A 24595-nucleotide genomic window follows, 5' to 3' on the forward strand; every position below is an offset into this window, starting at 1 on the left:
ATTTTGTTACTCACAGACGCTCTCACGGTATGTATTTGACCGTAATCCAACAAGCTGATATACGGAACTGTTTCAGAAGTGTACAGCTGTATACGTTTTTCGTGTAACTAACAATCTCCGAATATGTATTTACGGAGTGTCACACACACACGCTGACTCTGTATAGATGTGACTGTAATGCGAATGGCAGACATACAATACTGTTTGAGAATCGTACAGCTCTATACGGTGTGTGTATGGAAAATTGTCAATCTCCGTCTATTTGTATACGGACTGACACACGCTGTCTCTGTCTAGTTTTGACCGTTATCAAACAGCAGATATACCTAACTGTTTGAAAAGTGGACAGCTGTGTAAGGTGTAGGTCTGGAAAAATGGAAAATCTCCTCGGCTTGTTTTTCCAGAGTCACACCCAGATAGCTTCTATTTGTCCATCATACCAGCCGGTACACGGTAGTGTGTGAGGAGCGTACACCGCTATACGGTGTGTGTATGGAAAATTGTCAATCTCAGTCTATTTTTAGACGGACTGACACACGCTGTCTCTGTCTAGTTTTGACCGTAATCAAACAGCAGATATACCAAACTGTTTGAAAAGCGGACAGCTGTGTAAGGTGTAGGTCTGGAAAAATGGAAAATCTCATCAGCTTTTTTTTTCCAGAGTCACACACAGATAGCTTCACTATTTGAAAAGCGGACAGCTCTTTAAGGTGTAGGTCTGGAAAAATGGAAAAACTCCTCGGCTTGTTTTTCCAGAGTCACACCCAGATAGCTTCTATTTGTCCGTGATACCAGCCGATACACGGTAGTGTGTGACGCGCGTACACCGCTATACCGTGAGTGAAAAAATGAACGCTCAGTAACTCACCAGAACAAAATAATAAAAGTTGGAGTGCTTTGAAAAAAGCAGTTTGAACAGCAGCGTGCACACACCAATGCAGCTATCAGATAGCCTTAAAAGGCAGCCTAATCACCACCAGCGCTGCTGCACACAACAAAAATTATCCCCTTTCACTGCACACTAACTGTACAGTGAAAAGCGCTATCAGCAGAAGCAATTTTTCTTTTCTTCTTCCCTGCCTAACGCTCTCCCTATTCAGAATCAGCAGCAGCACCTCTCCCTATTCTAAGATCGGCAGAAGTAAGATGGCGGTCGGCGGTCACGGCCTTTTATACCCACTGTGACGCCACACAAAGCCAGCCAATCACTTCAATGCCCTTCTCTAAGATGATGGTGGTCACTGCGAATGTCATTGCGTTGCCCACAGTGTGCGTCCTCCATCATTGGCTGAGAAAAGGCGCTGGAAGCATTTTTTAAAGTGCAACTTTGGCGCTCGGCGACCTCATTGACGACCTCACTCTATGGTCGGGTTTCTATCGGCGAAACCCAACTTTAGCGAAAGTCGGCTATTTTTTAATTTGACCGACCCGTTTTGCTCAACTCTAGTCCACAATACTTCCACCCCCAGTATAATGACTTGACAGTACATTGTTGCACACAGTATTATACCCCCTACAGTAAATTGTCTCCCACACAGTATGATGACACTTTCACCCCTGGCAGTACATTCCCCACAAACAGTATGAGATCCTTACTGAACACAATATGAAGTCCCTACAACCTGCAACCCCCCACACATCATGATTCCATCACATACATAAAGTTGCCCCTTATGCCCACTCACACATTATGATGGCTTCTACACACCATACATCCCCACACAATATGGCGGTTTTCCACAGTTTAATCCAGCACACAGTATGATGCACCCACATTTCCCCTCAACATAGTATGATGCTGTTGACACACTAAATTTCACCACACATCGTATAATGCTTTCCACAGTACATTCCCCGACAGAAAGTATTATGATTCATACAGTGCATTCCCCCCACACACAATATGACATCCCCACAGTACTTTGTTCCACAGTCAGTATTGTTATGCACCTGTCCCAAATCTGGGCTGTGGTCCCCTCCAGAGTCAGACTGGGGTGTCTGGGACCCACCAGGGGAATGGATTCTAGGGGCCCACCCTACAGCTATATACTGTACAAATATCTGTCAGTCGTTATCCCCATTATAGTGGAGCATCGGCCGCAAATCTCAGGCGGCTTCCTGCACATCTACTGTGCGTCACAACAACTGGGATGTATAATTACAGTAGTTTACATTAATTGGGTTATTTGGTTAAAACAAGTTATCACCGATCCATGGGCTCCACAGGACAGGTGATCGCTTAGATCCGACCATTAGAAACTGCACCGATCGGAAGAATGAGGGAGTTTTATCATTGATAGGACACTTTTCCCCATTTTAACCGCTTCCCGACCGCCCACAGTAGATAAACGTTGGCGCTTGCTGGGCTTTGTGCAGCGCCGACGTTTATCTACTGTCGGTGGTTTTGTGCCCCCCGGGACCCCCACATACCTTATAACACGGGGATCCTGGTGCACAATGCATGCTGGGACCCCAGACATCATCGAGACCTGATTGGTTCAGGTCCTGATGACGTCAGAGTCACAGCAGCCAAAGAGAGCGCTCGCTGGGAAAGCTGCTTGTTTCCCGGCGATCTGACTCATTGTAATGCGACTTCTCCTCTGATCTCACGCTGACAGATGATCAGAGGTGAAGCAGCGTTACTGTGTGACTAGATCGCTGCCTGGCACAGCTGATCGCTGCGTGGCACAGCTGTGCCAGGCAGCGATCTTGTCACACACTAACGCTGCTTCTCCTCTGATCATCGGTCAGTGTGAGATCAGAGGAGAAGTCACGTTACTATGTGCCAGGCAGCGATCTTGTCACATAGTAACGCTGCTTCTCCTCTGATCATCTGTCAGTGTGAGATCAGAGGAGAAGTGGCGTTACTATGAGTCAGATCGCAGGGCAGCGATCTTGTCATAAAAAGAAAAAAAAAAGTAAAGAAAAAAAAAAGCAGGCACGCAGGTTAGGGCTAGGGCTAGGGTTAGGGCTAGGGCTGAGATTATGGTTAGGGGTATGTTGGGGTTAGGGTTGGAATTAGAATTGGGGGTTTCCACTGTTTAGGTACATCAGGGGCCCTGTAAACGCAACATGACGCCCGCAGACCATTCCATCAAAGTCTGCATTTCAGAACGTCACTACTTCCCTTCCGATCCCCACCGTGTGCCCAAACAGTAGTTTTCTCCCACATATGGGGTACCAGCGTACTCAGGACAAATTGGACAACAACTCTTAGGGTCCAATTTCTCCTGTTACCCTTGTGAAAAAAAAATTGGGGGCTAAAAGATCATTTTGTGGAAAAAAAATGATTTTTTATTTTCACGGCTCTACATTATAAACTTTAGTGAAACACTAGGGGGTTCAAAGTGCTCACCACACATCTAGATAAGTTCCTTGGGGGGTCCAGTTTCCAAAATGGGGTCACTTGTGGGGGGGTTTCCACTGTTTAGGTACATCAGGGGCTCTGCAAACGCGACATGACACCCGCAGACCATTCCATCAAAGTCTGCATTCCAGAACGTCACTACTTCCCTTCCGAGCCCCACCGTGTGCCCAAACAAAATTGGGGGCTAAAAGACCATTTTGTGGAAAAAATGATTTTTTATTTTCATGGCTCTACATTATAAACTTCTGTGAAGCACTTGGAGGTTCAAAGTGTTCACGACACATCTAGATAAGTTCTTTAAGAGGTCTAGTTTCCAAAATGGGGTCACTTGAGGGGGGTTTCCACTGTTTAGGTACATCAGGGGCTCTCCAAATGCGACATGGCATCCGATCTCAATTCCAGCCAATTCTGCATTGAAAAAGTCAAACGGCACTCTGTTATGATTGAGTCACCGTAGGAGGCAAAAATAGAAATGCTAGCTAAGTCCAGAAAGCCAGAGAAGTTGGCAGCTATTGGATTGCAGACCCCTGTGTGACGAACGGCCCACCGCCATTCGTCCAAATACGGAGGCGACTGACGGGGGTCCCGCTGCCACCAAAACGGGACGGACAGCGGACCCTGTGTCACCACTATGTCACAGTCCCACCACTGACACGGGTGTATCAGTGGACGGAGGGACGAGACACAATGCCGGCACACGGCTATCACAGGCACAGTTGGGGCTTATCTTAGTTATCCCACCACTGGCACCATGTGACAAAAATATCCAGCAAGCTACTCTTGCTCTACAATTTGCCACAGGGGGAGTTTAATTTGGATGCCCAGCCACTGCTATCAATCTTCCAAGTACTGCAGGGATTTATGTATATCCCACTTTCTCAGTTCCACTTTGGAACTCGCAGCTCTCCGGCGCCCCCCTTACCCTCAGGTCAGTCAGGGAACTGCACCTAGGATAATTAGTCGCCAGACGGACTGCCTGTTGTGAACCGGCAATTAGGCTTCTGCAGTAAGGGAATTATCAATGCTGTGGCCGCAGCCCCTCATTCAGCAATATAAGACCCTTCTGTACTGCCAGCAAGCCGCAATAGCCGTACACAACGTGCTGCCACCAGTCACGGTTACTTAATTCACAGTGTTAAATTAAGAGGGTCCGTGGCAAACCCCTTGAATTAGTAGCGATTATCTATCAAAGGCGTATAGTTCGATTCTTAGAGCATAGAGACAGAACTAAGTAATTTTATCATTTATTCCCCGAAAAAGTAGGGCAGTGGTTACAGATAAAAGTTGCTATAAAATTGAGACATAAAATATGTACATTAGACAAGTATAAAGCAAAGTGGATGAAAGAAGAAGGTACACTCACATTTAGTCAATTGTTGTTAGGCATCCCATGTGGCTTTAAGGGGGGTGGAGGCGGAGCTGCACGTCTCCGCTCATCTGGATTCTGCTCAGCACAAGGATTGGAGCTCTTCTGCGCTGGTTTGCCCAGGGAATGCCTTATAGACTTTCCTATGTGACATCACGGAGAGGTGCATTCTGGGTTGATCCCACCTCTCTCATCCAAGTTATGTTTTGGCTACAAAACTTAGATTAGCTATAACTTTATGGGAGAAGCTGGTATGGACTCATCAGTGGTATCATGTTTCCCAGCATAATGAGCCCATCAAGAAAACATCAAACATCTATGCGATATGACCGTCCATTTGGGGACAAATCATATCTCATGTTCTGGACAGGGTAGAACTTCGAAAGATACGCGGTATCGAAGCTGGGACCGCTCAGGTTACAAAAATATGATTTTCATATCTCTACTTGGTACGGTTTTCGCAGGGCAGGCTCTTAAAGTTTTACTTCTAACTCCTGATTTCAAACAAAGAGTTTATTTCCCGCACTTTTTTCTCTTTCAGCTGAGAGAAGCCAAATGGTGTGACAGGAAGTTGGTTTATGGCACTTGGGGGGAAGGGAAGCTGCTGCAGTGTGCAATGTAACTGAGACACTGGCAGGCAGCTTCTCACAAAATGGAGGATTTGTAGCACATTGCAACAGAAAACATATCTTGCAGACATTGTACATCACACCTCCCCCCTTAAGAGGGTGCTAAGGAGGCATTACCTCTCGGTAATCAGCCATGCGCACCTCAGCGGGTTCGCCCCGGCGGGACAACCCATCGGCATTGCCGTTTTCACTGCCCTTCCTGTGTTTTACAGTACAGTCGTACTGTTGAAGGGCAAGGCTCCAGCGGAGCAACCTTCCATTGGTTCCGGACACTGTGTGCAACCAGCTCAGAGGGTTGTGGTCAGTTACCACCATGAAGGCGCGCCCGTACAAGTAGGGCTGCAAACGCTGCAGTGCCCACACCATGGCCAGACACTCCTTCTCGATGGTCGAGTAGGCCACTTCCCTCGGCAAAAGTTTCCGGCTCAGGTACAACACGGGGTGCTCTTGGTCCCCCGAGTCGACCTGGCTAAGCACAGCACCAAGGCCAAACTCGCTGGCGTCGGTCTGTACCAGAAACGGGCGAATGCTGTTGACTGCTCTCAACACTGGAGAGTTGCACAGGGCTGCTTTCAAAGCTTGGAAAGCCGCCTCACAGTCATCTGTCCAGTTGACTGTTTGGGGTAGCCTCTGCTTGGTGAGGTCAGTCAAGGGTTTGGCAAGGGCGCTATAGTCCTGTACGAACCGCCTATAGTACCCTGCAGTGCCCAAGAAGGACTTCACCTGTTTCTTGGTCCTGGGGGTGGGCCAGGACATGATTGCGTCCACTTTTTCTGGCTCCTGACTCATGGAACCCCCACCTACCCGGTGCCCCAGGTAGTGGACCTTGTGCATGCCAATCTGGCACTTTCCCGGCTTGATAGTCAGACCTGCCTGGTGAAGACGCTTGAGCACCTCCTGGAGGTGCTGAAGGTGTTCCTTCCAGGTGGAACTGAAGACGGCAATATCGTCTAAGTACGCCACCGCATACTCCTCCAGTCCCAGAAGCAGGTGGTTGACCTTCCGCTGGAAAGTGGCAGGGGCATTTTTCATGCCGAAGGGCATGACTGTGGACTCGTACAGTCCAAAGGGGGTGATAAAGGCGGATTTCTCCTGCGCCTCAGGGCTCAGGGGAATCTGCCAGTATCCCCGACTCAAATCCATGATGGATATGTACTTGGCTTTCGACAACCGCTCAAGCAAATCCTCGATGCGCGGCATTGGGTGGGCATCAGAGGTTGTGATGGCGTTGAGCCCCCTGTAGTCCACGCAGAACCGCGTGGTTCGATCCTTTTTAGGCACAAGGACTACAGGTGAAGCCCACGCGCTTTTTGACCGTCGAATCACCCCCAGCCTTAACATCTCATCGATCTCTTGGCGCATGACTTGTTGCACCGTTTCAGAGATCCGATAGGGTGTTCGCCGTAATGGGGCGTGATTCCCGGTGTCCACCTCATGAACCGCTAACTCCGTCCTCCCCGGTTGGTTGGTGAACACGGCCCGGAAGGGTTCCAGGGTGGCCATCAACTGCAACCGCTGGGATACGGTTAGCGAACCACTTATCTCCATGTTCTCAATGGACCCATTGGCCTTGGCCTGGGCCAGCATGTCCAGGAGGGGATCTTCTTCCCCATCCTCTGGCAGATTGCAGACCGGTAGGACGCAAGCTTCACGTTCATAGTGCGCCTTCAGCATGTTGACGTGAAAGGCCTTGCGCCTACCCCGAGCATGGTCAAGCGTGACCACATAGGTGACCGGGTTGAGCTGTTGGTGGACGAGGTACGGGCCTTCCCAGGCTGCCTGAAGCTTATCCGTTGGTACAGGGACCAGCACCCACACCTTTTGACCCACCTGGTAGGTCCGCTCCCGGGCGTTCTGGTCGTACCAGCGCTTCTGGTCAGCCTGAGCCTGCGTCATGTTGTCATGCACCAACTGCGTCAAGGTCTGCATCTTGTCACGGAAGCGCATGACATAATCCACGATGGACACTTCTGTGGGGTTTGGCTCATCTTCCCAGGATTCTCTTATCAACCCAAGGGGTCCCCGGACTCGCCTGCCATACAGGAGCTCGAAGGGGGAGAACCCGGTCGAGGCCTGCGGAACTTCTCTGTAAGCGAACAGCAGGTGTGGGAGGTACCGCTCCCAGTCGCGCCCTTGGGTCTCAACCAGTATGCGGAGCATCTGTTTGAGGGTACCATTGAAGCATTCACACAAACCATTAGTCTGTGGGTGATACGGACTCGATACCAGGTGCGTCACCTGCATTTTCTCACAGAGAGCCTCCATTAGGCGAGACATGAATTGGGGCCCTTGATCGGTAAGCATCTCCCTGGGAAATCCTACTCTTGAAAAGATGGTCACCAGTGCGTCAGCCACCTTATCTGCCCTGGTTGAAGACAGAGCTACTGCCTCTGGATACCGGGTAGCGTAGTCTACCACGGTGAGAATGTATCGCTTTCCGGAGCTGCTGGGGACGGACAGCGGTCCTACAATGTCCACCGCGATTCTCTGGAAAGGCTCCTCTATCACCGGCAAAGGAATAAGGGGAGCCTTAAGAGCAGGCCCCGCCTTACCCACTTTTTGACAGGTGGCACAGGAGCGGCAGTAGTGTGTTACATCTGTCCCCATCTTGGGCCAATAGAAGTGTTGAGACAGCCGTGCCTTTGTTTTGCTGATCCCCAAGTGTCCAGCGAGTGGAATCTCATGGGCAATCCGCAACAACTCGGTTCTGAACTGATAGGGGACGACCAACTGTCTTTCCCTCAACCACTCCTTTTTAGGATCTCCGGGTACTGTCTCCCGGTACAACCTTCCTCGTTCCCAGAACACCCTCTCCTTATCAGACTCGGAGGTGGGCGTCTCGGCGAGACCTCTCAATTTCTCCAGGCTGGCATCTGAGTGCAGAGCAGCCTGGAACTCCATGCTGGAGGCTGCCAGAAGTGACGTCAGGGTACCTCCTTTACTGGGACCCTCTGGAACCGGCTCTGGGTTCACCTCTGGTTCAGTCTCTCCTGTAGCAGCAGAGGGTCCAGAAGACAGTGCGTTACCTGCGATCTGGGCACTCTGACTGCGTGTGACAGCTGCTATGTATGCTGCCTCCCTGCTGATTTCTACAGACCCACCAGCCGGTGCTGCCCTGGGCTCTACCTCCCCATCCACCCCCAACACTTCAGGAGCAGTGCTACTTATGGGCCAGTTACCTTCCTCGGTGGCACTGGTCAGCTGCATGGCATTACCTTCCTCATGGTCCCCATGCACCTCCCCATTTCCTTGAGCACCGTTGCTTGCTCCTGCCAGGGGTTCCTCAGCCGTCTCACTCCGCAGAGTGACGGGGCTGAGCACCTCGGTACCTGTGGACACATCTACCGTTTCAAAGAAAGGGTTAACGGGTTCAGTCGGCACAGATACATCAACATCATCATCATCCTTCCTAGGAAAAGAATGGTTATCAGTTTGCTTTGGCACATTCACATCAGCATCAGCATCATACCTGGGGAAAGAATGGTTGTTAGTTGCATCATTACTCATCAAGGCATTAGCAGGTAACACATTCAGTTTCCCATCATCAACATCATCAGGGTTAACGTTACCCTTATTATCAGTTTGGGGAAGGGTGTCAGGGACATAGTATGCAACCATCCTCCCCAAGTCAGTCCCCAATAAAACATCAGTGGGCAGGTTTTCAGACACTCCCACCTCCCTCAACCCGCTCCCGGCACCCCAATCAAGAAAAACCCGGGCCACTGGCAAGGGACAACGGGTGCCTCCAATCCCGGTAACAGTCAGGGTTTTCCCCTCAACAAACTCTTCAGGGGCCGCCAGTCCAGGACGGATGAGGGTTCGTTCAGCCCGGTGTCCTTGAGGCCTGTAGCAAGACGCGCCCCCACCTGAACAGGTTGAACGTTGTCGTCAGCCCTCCCAACCACACCTCCCACCAACAGAACAGAGGCGTTGGGCCCGGGGGCCTTGGCTGGGGGGTTCTTCGGCCTATTCGGACAGGCGTAAAAGAAGTGACCAGGCCGCTGGCAGTGGTGACACAGGCGACTGTCAGTAGCCGGCCTGTTGTTGGCAACAGGGACAGGGCCCCCGGCGGGACGGCTAGCTGGGGCACTGGGGTTGGTTGCAGGCTTACCCCCTTTCCAGCTGGTGGCGACTGGCCTCCGCGTCTCGGGCTTCCGGTTGGCCTCGTAGTTGTCGGCGATCTGCGCCGCTTTGTCCGCGTTCGTTGGTTCGCGGTCCAGGATGAACTGTCGGACCTCAGCTGGGCAGAGATGCAGGAACTGGTCTTTGATCATCAGGTCCCGTAGCTGCTCAAAGGATTCAATGGACAGTCCATGGATCCACTGGTCAAAGTGGGTCCTGAGTCCTTGCACCACATCACTGTAGCTATCGTGTGGGCCACGTTGGAGGTGCCGGAACTTCTTTAGGTATACCTCAGGTGTCAGCCGGTATTTGGCGATCAGAGCCTGCTTTATGGCGTCATAGTCGTCATCGGCTTCTGGCGGAAGAGAAGCAAATGCCTCCAGGGCTTTGCCTTTTAGCCCTGGGGTCAAGCACCTTGCCCATTGGTCTCTAGGCAGCTAGTACTGTCTGCAGGCTTTCTCAAAGGCTCGCAGAAACGTGTCCAAGTCCCCGTCCTTTTCCATCACGGGAAAATGCTCTGGCCGGGGTTTAGGAGTCTGGACGCTGCTGGGCTCCCTGCTTCGGGCTGTGGGGGCATTCCACCCCCGCTGGAGCATCTCCAGCTCATGGGCTCTCTGAGCTTGGTGCTCGGCTTGGGCCTCCTGCCGGTATAGCTGGATCATCTGCAGACGTCCCACATGGTCTTCGGCAGGGAGTTGCTGCAGGGCCAATTGCAGATAGGGGTCCAGGACTTCCTGGCTTCCGGACTGCACCAGCTGGACCTCTGCGGCTGCACCATCGGCATTGGTGCTGCCTTCTGCGCCCTGGCTCTCTTCCCATTGCACTAGAGCCGTGACCAACTGGGCTTTGGTCTTGTCGGTGACATCAATCTGCCTTGATGTGCACAGGGACCTCAGGGTGTCCTTATTAAGCTGCTTATAATAGGATTCTCCCCGCGTAGCCATGGTTGCCAAATAAAAGATAGGAAAGAAAAACGAAGAAAAAGGGAGGGAATACTTGCATGTACACACTAATGTCTCAGGACTAGTAACCACTGAGTCTGTTCTCCAAAACCTATGATGCAGGATTCCCGCAGGAACCGTGCAGGTTTTTAGTGAGAGGAATGATTGCTCAATCCAAATCACTAATGCTCTAGGATTATCCCACCGCTCTGCCACCAATATGTGACGAACGGTCCACCGCCGTTCGTCCAAATACGGAGGCGACTGACGGGGGTCCCGCTGCCACCAAAACGGGACGGACAGCGGACCCTGTGTCACCACTATGTCACAGTCCCACGACTGACACGGGTGTATCAGTGGACGGAGGGATGAGACACAATGCCGGCACACGGCTATCACAGGCACAGTTGGGGCTTATCTTAGTTATCCCACCACTGGCACCATGTGACAAAAATATCCAGCAAGCTACTCTCGCTCTACAATTTGCCGCAGGGGGAGATTAATTTGGATGCCCCGCCACTGCTATCAATCTTCCAAGTACTGCGGGGATTTATGTATATCCCACTTTCTCAGTTCCACTTTGGAACTCGCAGCTCTCCGGCGCCCCCCTTACCCTCAGGTCAGTCAGGGAACTGCACCTAGGATAATTAGTCGCCGGACGGACTGCCTGTTGTGAACCGGCAATTAGGCTTCTGCAGTAAGGGAATTATCAATGCTGTGGCCGCAGCCCCTCATTCAGCAATATAAGACCCTTCTGTACTGCCAGCAAGCCGCAATAGCCGTACACAACGTGCTGCCACCAGTCACGGTTACTTAATTCACAGTGTTAAATTAAGAGGGTCCGTGGCAAGCCCCTTGAATTAGTAGCGATTATCTATCAAAGGCGTATAGTTCGATTCTTAGAGCATAGAGACAGAACTAAATAATTTTATCATTTATTCCCCGAAAAAGTAGGGCAGTGGTTACAGATAAAAGTTGCTATAAAATTGAGACATAAAATATGTACATCAGACAAGTATAAAGCAAAGTGGATGAAATAAGAAGGTACACTCACATTTAGTCAATTGTTGTTAGGCATCCCATGTGGCTTTAAGGGGGGTGGAGGCGGAGCTGCACGTCTCCGCTCATCTGGGTTCTGCTCAGCACAAGGATTGGAGCTCTTCTGCGCTGGTTTGCCCAGGGAATGCCTTATAGACTTTCCTATGTGACATCACGGAGAGGTGCATTCTGGGTTGATCCAACCTCTCTCATCCAAGTTATGTTTTGGCTACAAAACTTAGATTAGCTATAACTTTATGGGAGAAGCTGGTATGGACTCATCAGTGGTATCATGTTTCCCAGCGTAATGAGCCCATCAAGAAAACATCAAACATCTATGCGATATGACCGTCCATTTGTGAACAAATCATATCTCATGTTCTGGACAGGATAGAACTTCGAAAGATACGCGGTATCGAAGCTGGGACCGCTCAGGTTACAAAAATATGATTTTCATATCTCTACTTGGTACGGTTTTCGCAGGGCAGGCTCTTAAAGGTTTACTTCTAACTCCTGATTTCAAACAAAGAGTTTATTTCCCGCACTTTTTTCTCTTTCAGCTGAGAGAAGCCAAATGGTGTGACAGGAAGTTGGTTTATGGCACTTGGGGGGAAGGCAAGCTGCTGCAGTGTGCAATGTAACTGAGACACTGGCAGGCAGCTTCTCACAAAATGGAGGATTTGTAGCACATTGCAACAGAAAACATATCTTGCAGACATTGTACATCACACCCTGAACCTATCAACACAACTAGCAGTAGCCGTGGGGGGCTCCTACGATGCCCTAGACCCCTCGATCACAGCCGGAGGACTACATAGCCTAAAGACAGAAAGGGAAATCTAAACTGCCCCAGAGCAGACCCCAAAGCAAAAGGCAGCCACCCACATATAATGACGGTGAAGCAAGAAGAAAGAACAAAACACAGACAGAAAGATAGACTGAGCAAAGATGGGGCCCACGCTAGCTTAGATAGGAAAGGACAGGAAGGCTGCTGTCTGTAATCTGTGAAAAACCCTATGAAAATAAGAGCCAACCAACTGACAGTAAAAAAGGCCCTGAAGACGCTAGGCTTCGAAAAAGCTATGTCAGTACTCAGGAATATTCTGAAGACAGAGCAACAGGCAAAAGGAGATTCAGCTCACCCCAGCAGGGAATGGCAGAATCCAGAAAAGCAAGGAAAACAAAACACTAATGCAAAAAGGCCAAGCAGAAATCTTAGCTTTAGAAGAGCAGGAATCAGACTGGTTTCCTAGAAGTCCACAGAGAAATCACCCGCAGGCCAGAAGGGCGTCGGCAGCCTTATATCCAGTCATTAACTCCACTCAGCCAGTCATCATCATCAGCGCCAGGTGTTTGACAATCAGGCTCACTACCTTTCTTCACCAGAAGAGGGAGTTCCTCGGGCCTCAGTAGTGAAGGGGAAAATGAACTCACAACAGTACCTCACCCTTGAGGAGGGGTCACCGAACCCTCAACCACACCACCAGGGCGATCAGGGTGAGCCCGATGAAAGGCATGCACCAATCTTTTGGCATGAATATCAGAGGCAGAGACCCAGGAATTATCCTCCTGACCATAACCCTTCCACTTAACCAAATACTGGAGTCTCCGTCTAGCCAGACGGGAATCCAGTACTTTCTCTACCTCATATTCCATGTTACCTTCAACCAATACAGGGTCTGGAGGTGCAACCCCCGGAACAACAGGTTCAACAAACCTCTTCAACAAAGATTTATGGAACACATTATGGATTTTAAATGTGACAAGAAGAGCCAAATGAAAAGAGACCGGATTAATAATCTCCAAAATCTTGTAAGGTCCAATAAATCTAGGTTTAAACTTAGGAGAAGCCACCTTCATAGCAATATTTTTTGATGATAACCACACCATATCACCAACCTTAAATTGGGGACCAATGGTCCTATGTTGGTTGGAAAACCGCTGGGCCTTTTCCTGGGAGAGAGATAACTTATCCACCACTTGGTCCCAGATCTGGTGCATTCTCTCCACCACAGTGTCAACCCCTGGGCAGGCAAAGGGCTCCACCTGCCCTGAAGAAAATCGAGGATGAAACCCAAAGTTACAAAAAAAAGGAGACATCAAAGTGGCAGAACTAGCTCTATTATTTAAAGCAAATTCGGCCAAGGGCAAAAATGAAACCCAATCATCCTGATCAGCAGAAATAAAACATCTCAAATATGACTCCAAGGTCTGGTTTGTTCTCTCTGTCTGCCCATTGGTCTGAGGGTGAAAAGCAGAGGAGAAGGACAACTGAATTCCCAGCTTGAAACAGAAAGTTCTCCAAAATCTAGACACAAACTGGACTCCTCTGTCAGATACAATGTTCTCAGGAATCCCGTGCAAGCAAACCACCTGTTGTAAAAACAGGGGCACCAATTCAGAGGAAGACGGCAACTTAGGGAGTGGTACAAGATGAACCATCTTAGAGAACCTATCACAAATCACCCAAATAACAGTCATCCTTTGAGAGACAGGCATATCAGAGATGAAATCCATTGAAATATGGGTCCATGGCCTCTTGGGGACAGGCAAAGGCATCAACAACCCACTAGAGCGAGAACACGATTTAGACCGGGAGCACGTCCCACAGGACTGCACAAAATTCCTGACATCACGAGACAAGGAGGGCCACCAAAAAGACCGACTCACCAGATCTCTAGTACCAAAAATACCTGGATGACCAGCCAAAGCAGAGCAATGAACTTCAGACATCACTCTCTTCTTCCACTGGTCAGGAACATACAACTTTCCACTGGGACAACGCTCAGGTTTGTCCTCCTGGAACTCTTCCAGAGCATGTCTCAAATCGGGCAAGATGGCAGAAAGAACTACCCCTTCGCCTAAGATGGTAGCAGGCTTGGTCACCACAGGAGAATCAGCAAAGAAGCTCCTAGAGAGTGCGTCAGCCTTGACATTCTTAGTTCCAGGAAGAAAAGAAACCACAAAATCAAAACGTGTAAAAAACAAGGCCCACCTAGCCTGTCTAGGGTTCAAGCGCCTCGTCGACTCTAGGTAAATCAAATTCTTGTGGTCAATGACCACGACTTGATGCTTAGCTCCCTCCAACCAATGTCTCCACTCCTCAAATGCCCATTTCATGGCTAACAGTTCCCGATTCCCCACATCATAGTTACGTTCAGATGGAGAGAACTTTCGGGAAAAGAAAGCACAGGGATTCATTTTAGATGTTACAGGATCCTTTTGGGACAAAACAGCTCCTGCACCAATCTCAGAAGCATCCACCTCTACCTGGAACAGAAGTGAGACATCAGGTTGCCGCAAAACCGGGGCGGAGGTGAATCTTCGCTTCAGCTCCTGAAAGGAAGAAACAGCCTCCGGAGACCAATTTAACACATCAGCACCCTTCTTAGTCAAATCAGTCAATGGCTTGGCAATACTAGAAAATTTTGCTATAAATTTCCGATAAAAATTAGCAAAACCCAAAAACTTCTGGAGGGCCTTCAAAGAAGTGGGCTGAACCCAATCGTAAATGGCCTGTACCTTGGCCGGGTCCATTTCAATAGTTGACAGGGACAAAATAAATCCCAAAAAAGAAATCCTCTGTACTCCAAAAAGGCATTTAGATCCTTTGACATACAGGGAATTCTCCCTCAAGATCCGGAACACAGTCCGAATATGTTCCACATGAGAATCCCAATCCTTGGAGAAGATCAAAATATCATCCAGATAGATAATCAAAAATTTATCGACAAAATCTCGGAAAATATCGTTCATGAAGCACTGGAAGACAGAAGGGGCATTAGTGAGCCCAAAAGGCATCACCAGGTACTCAAAATGTCCCTCCGGAGTATTAAACGCCATCTTCCATTCATCCCCATGCTTAATGCGAATAAGATTATACGCCCCCCTAAGGTCAAGCTTGGTAAACCAGCAAGCACCTTTAACTGTGGAGAATAGATCAGAAATCAGGGGTAATGGATACTGATATTTAACAGTAATTTTGTTGAGAGCACGATAATCAATACAAGGTCTTAATGATCCATCCTTTTTGGCTACAAAAAAAAAACCGGCACCTAAGGGTGACGAGGATGGTCTAATATGACCCTTCTCCAACGCCTCCTTAATATAGGATCGCATAGCCTCGTGCTCGGGTACAGATAAATTGAAGAGCCGACCCTTGGGAAATTTACACCCCGGGCTCAGTTCAATAGCACAGTCATAACTCCTATGAGGAGGCAGAGACGCAGACTCATTCTCACTAAATACATCATAAAAGTCCGCCAAATAATCAAGAACATCATGCGACTGAGGAGAGGTGGAAAATACCGGAGCCTAACTAAAGGCACACCGACAACCCCAACTCACCACAGACACAGATTTCCAATCCAAAACTGGATTATGAATTTGTAACCAGGGAAACCCCAGAACAATAGTATCATGCAGATTATGTAACACCAAAAACCTGCAATTTTCTTGATGGTCTGGGGCGACCCGCATTACCACCTGGGTCCAAAACTGAGGTTTATTTTTAGCCAAAGGAGTAGCATCAATCCCCCTCAAAGGGATAGGCGTCTGCAGAGGTGTCATCGGAAATCCACAACGTTTAGCAAAATCCAAGTCCATTAGGTTTAGAGCTGCTCCCGAATCCACAAAAGCCTTGGCGGAAAATGTGGACAGGGAGCAGATCAGAGTAATAGCCAGAAGAAACTTAGGTTGAACACCACCAACAGAAAACGTGTGTGCAAAGCGTTTCTCGCGTTAAGGACAGACAGAAATAATATGCGAGGCATCTCCACAGAAAAAACACAACTTATTACGCCTTCTGAACTCCTGACGCTGCTCTCTGGAAAAAACTATCACATTGCATAGGTTCAGACATCTGTTCAACAGGTGGCAACACCTCTCGTGCAGCTCTGCGTTCGCGTAAACGCCGATCAACCTGAATGGCTAAAGACATAGAATCGTCAAGACCAGAGGGAACAGGAAATCCCACCATAGTATCTTTTATGGCTTCTGACAACCCCTTCCGAAAGAGAGCAGCCAAGGCATTATCATTCCAGGTAGTAAGTACTGCCCACTTTCGGAATTTTTGACAGTACAATTCTGCAGAATCACAACCCTGGTTCAATGCCAGCAGGGTCTTTTCAGCCTGATCAATGGCATTAGGTTCGTCATACAACAACCCCAAGGCCTGAAAAAATGCGTTCACATTAGTCAGAATAGGATCATCTGGTTTCAAAGAAAACGCCCAATCCTGGGGATCGCCACGCAGCAAAGAGATGACAATTTTAACCTGCTGCGCGGAGCTCCCTGACGAGTTAGGCCTCTTTCACACATCAGGTTTTTGCCGTCAGGCGCGATCCGGCGCTTTTGACAGAAACCGGATCCGGCGAAATGCAATGCCGGATCCGGTTTCCCCCCCATTGACTTGCATTTGCGCCGGATCGCGCCGGATGGCCATGCGTTTCATCCGGTTTTCGCCGGATCCAGCAATGTGTCGCAATGTGTCGCGATCCGGCGTCTGGAAAAACCGTCTACTGTAACGTTTTTTGTCTCCGGCGAAAAAGCCGGACACGCCGGATCCGGCGCGTCCGGCTTTTTCACACAATGAAAGCCTATGAGCGCCGCAATGCGCCGGATCTGGTTTTTTTGGTCTGAGCATGCTCAGTAGCTCTGCCCACAGGAGATATATAAAAGCAAGACAATGGGACCCTCAGCCACACCCAACATGCCACCCAAGACAGCAACCAGGCGCAGGAGAAGGCAGCAGACATCTGCAGCAGCAGCACCATCAGCAACACCCCAAATGGAGCAGCATGCTGAACGGGAGGGGAGTCCAGAAGCAGATGAGAGACTGTAATTATCAAATCCCCCATTCCTCCAAACTAGGGCCATGGAATATCAAGATATTCATTGGCCCTTTGTTTCTCTTTATTCAACAGCCGCCAAAGAGATGCAGCAGCAGCACCATCAGCAACACCCCAAATGGAGCAGCATGCTGAACGGGAGGGGAGTCCAGAAGCAGATGAGAGACGGTAATTATCAAATCCCCCATTCCTCCAAACTAGGGCCATGGAATATCAAGATATTCATTGGCCCTTTGTTTCTCTTTATTCAACAGCCGCCAAAGAGATGCAGCAGCAGCAGCAGCAGCAGAAATGGCATCACTGGCAGCAGCAATACCCACAGCCATGGAGTCTGGCCATCAACAGGACAGCACATCTTCTTCTGGGAGCCCTCCCTCGCATCGTCAGCGTTTGACGGTAAGTTTTTATTTCCAAAATCCATCATCTCTGTAATATATGTCTATTCATTGCCTTTTATTTCAAAACAGGAATCACAAGATGAAGAGGAGCTCCCAGAAGAAGAAGGAAGGGGTGGACAGACGCTTGGAGTGGGCTCACAATTCGTAAGTTTTTTGCATCAAACGCAGAAACACAACATCACACTACACACAACACATAGTAAACAATGTTCTGCAGACCACACACAGCAAACAAATGCCTACATCCAAACTCATAACATTTTTTGTTTTCTTCTCTAGTCTTCCCAATCTGGTGCTCGGCCAAGAGGTCCTCGCAGTGCCTCCCAGGGTCGTCGGCGACAGCAACGCGGCGGTCACCAGCGTGTAAGTATAAATATTTTTGCTTTGTTTTTTGGCACTTTTTATTTCATTTCTTTTGTGGAGGCTAATTATGTTATTTTTGTCTTTTTCTTTAACAGCCTTCACAGCGTGCTCCCGACTCTGACGGTGAGGATGGAGGGATTGATGTGGACCGCCTCATCGATCTCGTCAGAGAAAGGGAGCCGCTCTGGAATATGGCTGACCGCCGCCACGCTGACCTGATCATTACCCGACGACTCTGGGAGGAAATCTGTTCTCTCCTTGTGGGCCGCTGGGAGGACCTCGAAGCTCGGGACCAGATTAAAGAGCGTAAGTATATACAGTAACGGTTGCTTGATGTAAACCAGTGTTTCCCGAACTCCAGTCCTCGTGGTCCCCACGGATCATGTGTTCAGGATTTCTATTTACTATTGAAATCCTGAAAACATGACCCCTGGGGACCATGAGGACTGGAGTTTGTGAAACACTGATGTTGTATACTAACCACTCCTTTCTCGTTTCAGGGAACAGAATTGTGAATCGGTGGCGGTCTGTGAGGGATCGTTTCAAGAAGGAGTTCAATAAAGAGATGCGGGCCCCGAGTGGATCTGGAGGACGCAGGAGCAAGTACAAGTACGCACAAGCCCTGTCGTTCCTCCGGGAAACAATGCTCACCAGAAGGTAAATATTACACACCACATGTGAAAAAGATGTAACTTTTTTTTTTCAGCCAGGGCCATAGCATGTCAGTATTTTAATTGTTTTTTTTTCTCTTTATTCCACAGCACGGTGAGCAGCACTCGGGAGCCTGCACGATTGGACCCTTCTGAGGCGATCCCTGAGGAGACCGGCACCGAGGGACACTTCGACCGCCCCGGTACATCTGCACCTTCCCTGCCTTCCCACACATTCGACCCATCTGTCCCATCCACCAGCACAGGAGCATCGTGGCCGCCTACATTACATGAAGCTGCTGGTGAGGAGATCGCTTTCCCTTTACCCCACCCTTCTGCTCCTGCCGCCTCTAGTACACCTGTGGGTACTGGGCGGCAGCGGCAGAGGGGTCAGGAAAAGAGTTATGCGCAAGAGTTATTGCATCTGAATGCATCTTTCCAGAACTGTCTCAAAGTCTTGTCAGAGCAAATCTCCGCAGGCTTTCAGCAGATCAACTCCAGCATTCTGGAGGTGAAGACACTTCTGCAAACCATGCATTCAGAAGCAAGATCTTCGCCAAACCACACCTTTTTCAGGTCTGTTGTGGAGCGCATGGAAACGCTCTCTCCTGCCCAGCAGATTCATGTAATGCATTCGTGCCACGGTGCTCTACAGCAGGTTACCTCCCAACCTCCACCTCCCACCACTGTAGTTCCTCCACCTGCACCCCCTCCAGCCACTTTCCATCCTCCCCCTCCTATTACATCTGCACCCCCTCCAGCCACTTTTCATCCTCCCCCTCCTACTACATACCAGCAACCTGCCCAGTACCAGCAACCTCCCCAGTACCAGCAACCTCCCCAGTACCAGTCATCTCCCCACTTCCAGCAACCTGCCCCGTACCAAACTCCTTCCCCGTACCAAACTCCTTCCCCGTACCAAACTCCTTCCCCGTACAACTTTCCATCAACATCATCTGCTCCTACAGTCCCTGCCCAACCCTCCACTCCACCACCCACCACCTCTTCTGCTTCCCACATGTCCACCCATTCTGTAGTTTTTTCCACACCTTCACCTCTAACTGTTCCTTCCCCACCACGATCCCAGTCCTCTCTCCACACACCCAGTGTCGAAGTGTCCCGCAGCCCCTCCAGCAGTATTTCCACCCCACAATACACAGATTTGTAATGTGTGTTTTTTAATAAAAATGCCCATTGGGTTTAAAACCTTTATTAAAAAAGTTTTTTGCACTTTAAAAACATTTTACAAAAAAAAAAAAATTTTAAATAAAAGTTAAATTATCGTTTCACAATGGTTGTCTGTCTTTTCTTTCTGCGGCGAACTATGTTTAAAAAAAAGGTTAAATACAGGGTATTTCAAAGGTAAAAAGGTATTCAAAACCAGGTATAGCTGTGGGTAAATTTTAGCTTTTTGCCACAGTTGTGTTCCTGGTTGTGTTTGAAGCAAAGTATTTCACCTAAAAAGTTGTGTTTATTGTTGGTGATTTCCTAACAATGTACACAACTTTTGTTAAAAGGTGAAATACTTTGCATAAAACACAACCAGGTACACACCTGTGGCCTAAAGCTAAAAATAGTAGACCATGACAAGATAGCCAACTTTGGTTGGCAAAGGTATATACTGTTGGTCCAGAAGGTACACAAGTTTGGTTAGGGCACAAATCTTTCACACTCTGTCATCCTGCCAGTGTACTCTGCCTTGAGGGGCCACAAGGGTCAATTTTAAAAACCGGATCCGGCGTAATCCGTCGAAAAAACGGATAGAAAAACGGATGAACCGGATGAGACGGATCCGGTTTTGTCTGTCAAGAACAAGATGGATCCGGCAGAAAACCGGATCCGGCACATCAGGTTTTACAAAACATTTGCCGGATCCGGCATTCCGGCACGACGCCGGATCGCGCCTGACGCCGAAAACCTGATGTGTGAAAGTAGCCTTAGGCTTCAAGGCAAAAAATAATTTACAATTATTTTTGAAATTCAAAAATTTAGACCGATCCCCAAAAAATACATCAGGTGTAGGAATCTTTGGTTCAGCAGCATGTGAATGAGCAAGGTAGGCGGAAATTCCCCGCACTTCCGCAGCGAGCTGCTCCACACGATCAGACCATTGCTTTATCTCCATTAAGAGAAAAAAAATTCCCCCTACGGCCTCAGAGATATAGAGGAAAAAATATACACGCTTTTTTTTTTTTTTTTTTTTTTATACAATTCTTTCCTGCTATTGAGTACCCTAGAATCTGCGGTATGACGGGTGATTCTGTTATGATTGAGTCACCGTAGGAGGCAAAAATAGAAATGCTAGCTAAGTCCAGAAAACCAGAGAAGTTGGCAGCTATCGGATTGCAGACCCCTGAACCTATCAACACAACTAGCAGTAGCCGTGGGGGGCTCCTTCGATGCCCTAGGCCCCTCGATCACAGCCGGAGGACTACATAGCCTAAAGACAGAAAGGGAAATCTAAACTGCCCCAGAGCAGACCCCAAAGCAAAAGGCAGCCCCCCACATATAATGACGGTGAAGCAAGAAGAAAGAACAAAACACAGACAGAAAGATAGACTGAGCAAAGATGGGGCCCACGCTAGCTTAGATAGGAAAGGACAGGAAGGCTGCTGTCTGCAATCCGTGAAAAACCCTATGAAAATAAGAGCCAACCTACTGACAGTAAAAAAGGCCCTGAAGACGCTAGGCTTCAAAAAAGCTATGTCAGTACTCAGGAATATTCTGAAGACAGAGCAACAGGCAAAAAGAGATTCAGCTCACCCCAGCAGGGAATGGCAGAATCCAGAAAAGCAAGGAAAACAAAACACTAATGCAAAAAGGCAAAGCAGAAATCTTAGCTTTAGAAGAGCAGGAATCAGACTGGTTTCCTAGAAGTCCACAGAGAAATCACCCGCAGGCCAGAAGGGCGTCGGCAGCCTTATATCCAGTCATTAACTCCACTCAGCCAGTCATCATCATCAGCGCCAGGTGTTTGACAATCAGGCTCACTACCTTTCTTCACCAGAAGAGGGAGTTCCTCGGGCCTCAGTAGTGAAGGGGAAAATGAACTCACAACAGCACTCCTTCCGTTCTGAGCTCTGCCGTGTGCTCAAACACTGGTTCAGCCCCACATATGGGGTATCAGCGTATTCGGGAGAAATTGCACAAAAAAATTTGTGGTTCATTTTCTCTTTTTACACTCCTGAAAATAAAAAAAAATGGTTCTGAAGTAAAATGTTTGTGAAAAAAGTTCAATGTTTATTTTTTCCTTCCACATTCCATTCATTCATGTGAAGCACCTGAAGGGTTAATAAACCTCTTGAATGTGGTTTTGAGTACATTGAGAGATGCAGTTTTTAGAATGGTGTCACTTTTGGGTATTTTCTGTCATATTGACCCCCCAAACTCACTTCAAATGTGAGGTGGTCCCTAAAAAAAAAAATGGTGTTGTAAATTTTGTTGTAAAAATGAGAAATCCGCTGGTCAACTTTTAACCCTTATAACTTCGTAAAAAAAAAAAATTATGTTTCCAAAATTGTGCAGATGTAAAGTAGACATGTGGGAAATGTTATTTGTTAACTATTTTGTGCGATATCACTCTCTGATTTAAGGGCATAAAAATTAAAAGTTTGAAAATTGCAAAATTTTCTAAATTTTCGCCAAATTTCAATTTTTTTAACAAATAAGCGCAGTTCATATCTAAGAAATTTTACCACCATCATGAAGTACAATATGTCACGAGAAAACAATGTCAGAATCAGCAGGATCCGTTGAAGCGTTCTAGAGTTATGACCTCATAAATTGACACTGGTCAGAATTGAAAAAATTGGCCCGTTCACGAAGGCAAAATCAAGCTCGGGTGCGAAGGGGTTAAAATGGAGTCGCAGGTGGGATATCTGACCACAGCTCTATTCATTCTCTTTGGAGCTTCTAGAAAAAAAACAAGTGCAGCCACTGAGGGAAAGAATGGATCAGTGGTCAAGTCAGACATGCCACTCCAGCCTAATGGGGATAAAAAGTTCCACATTTTGCTGAATGGGTCCAAGTAGTGAGACTCCCACCAATCAATACGTTATCACTTATCCTGTGGAGAGATGATTACTTTTTTTCCACAGGAAACCCCCTGTAAGTGCATCTCTGTCGCTGTGTACAAATTATTTAATCTCTAGTTGAAATAAAGAATCTTCTCCTAAATAATATCAGAGAGAACAAATGACCGCAGTACACAACACAATCCACTATACCAAGACCAATACCACACATACAAGAAGAAATACCAATATACCATGATCAGACCACATGGAGACCAAATAATGCTACATACAAGGGGCAAATACCACCACACCATGACCAGACCGCATAGTGACTGAATAATACTACATACAAGGGACAAATACCACCACACCATAACCAGACCACATAGTGACTGAATAATACTACATACAAGGAACAAACACCACCACAGCATGACCAGAACACATAGTGACCAAATAATACTACATACAAGGGACAAATACCGCCACACCATGACCAGACCACATATTACCAGCACAGTGACCGAATAATATGACATATTACCAACATATAGGGACCAAATAATACCACATACAAGGAGAAATATTGCCACACCGTGACCAGACCACAAATTACCACCACATAGTGACCGAATACTACAATACTGATTATGAATACAATCCACAATACTAACAACACTGTTATTACCATCAGTGACATTAAACCCAGTACCTCTGTATAAAGTGTCAGTGTACAGGTAATACAGTGATCACCAGTGACATTATACACAGGAGCTCTGTATAGAGTGTCAATGTACAGGTAATGGAGTAATCATTGGTGACTAGTGTTGAGCATTCCGATACTGCAAATATCGGGTGTCGGTCGATATTCGCTGTATCGGAATTCCGATACCGAGTACCGATATTTTTTCAATATCGGATACCGGAATCGGAAGTCCCCATAAGGCAATGAGCCACTGTTGTGGCTGTGATTGGCTGCTGAAATGATGTCATCATGATGCGCGGTCTGTGCGCATCATGATGCGCGGTCTGTGCTGACTGCGGGGGGTCTGTGCTGACTGCGGGGGGGTCTGTGCCGGCTGTCTGTGGTCTGTACGGGCCTCCCGGGGGCCTGTGCCGGCTGTCGGTGTTCTGTACGGGCCTCTCGGGGGTCTGTACCGACTGTCGGGGGCCTGTGTCGGCTGCTGGTGGTCTGTATGGGCCTCTCGGGGTCTGTACAGGCCTGCCGGGGGCCTGTGCCGGCTGCCGGTGGTCTGTACGGGCCTCTCGGGGGCCTGTGCTGGCTGTCGGTGGTCTGTGCCGGCTGCCGGGGAGCCTGTGGCGGCTGCCAGTGGTCTGTACGGGCCTCTCGGGGGCCTGTGCTGGCTGTCGGTAGTCTGTGCCAGCTGCCGGGGGCCTTGTGTGTGTGCAGGCATCGTTGTCCCATCTTGTAGTCCCATCGGGCGATGCCTGCTACAATGACAGTGATTGACACATTAGCCAATGATGGGACAGTAGTCGTCCCATCATCCGGCTAATGTGTTGAACGTAAAAAAAACAAAAGAAAAAAAAAAAACATACTACATTCATACTTCATATATACTAAATTCATACAACATACATATATACTACATACAAGCTACATATATACTGTGGCGAGTGTCAGCTTACGCTGAGTCGTTCTTCTTAGAAAGAGTGGACCCTCTGGACCGTGGCACCCACCCACCTAGGGCGAGCTGACCTAGTGAGAACCACCCCCTATACAGGGAGTGTCAGGAGCAAGACCAAGGGGGTGAGCCACCACGGCAGCTGGACCAGACGGCCGGCTCAGGGAAACAAGACAAGGCGAGACGAGACGTTAATTCAAAGAAACTACA

Source organism: Dendrobates tinctorius, unplaced genomic scaffold, assembly GCF_039654945.1.
Source record: "Dendrobates tinctorius isolate UK_male_01 unplaced genomic scaffold, ASM3965494v1 ptg000044l, whole genome shotgun sequence".
Taxonomy (NCBI): domain Eukaryota; kingdom Metazoa; phylum Chordata; class Amphibia; order Anura; family Dendrobatidae; genus Dendrobates; species Dendrobates tinctorius.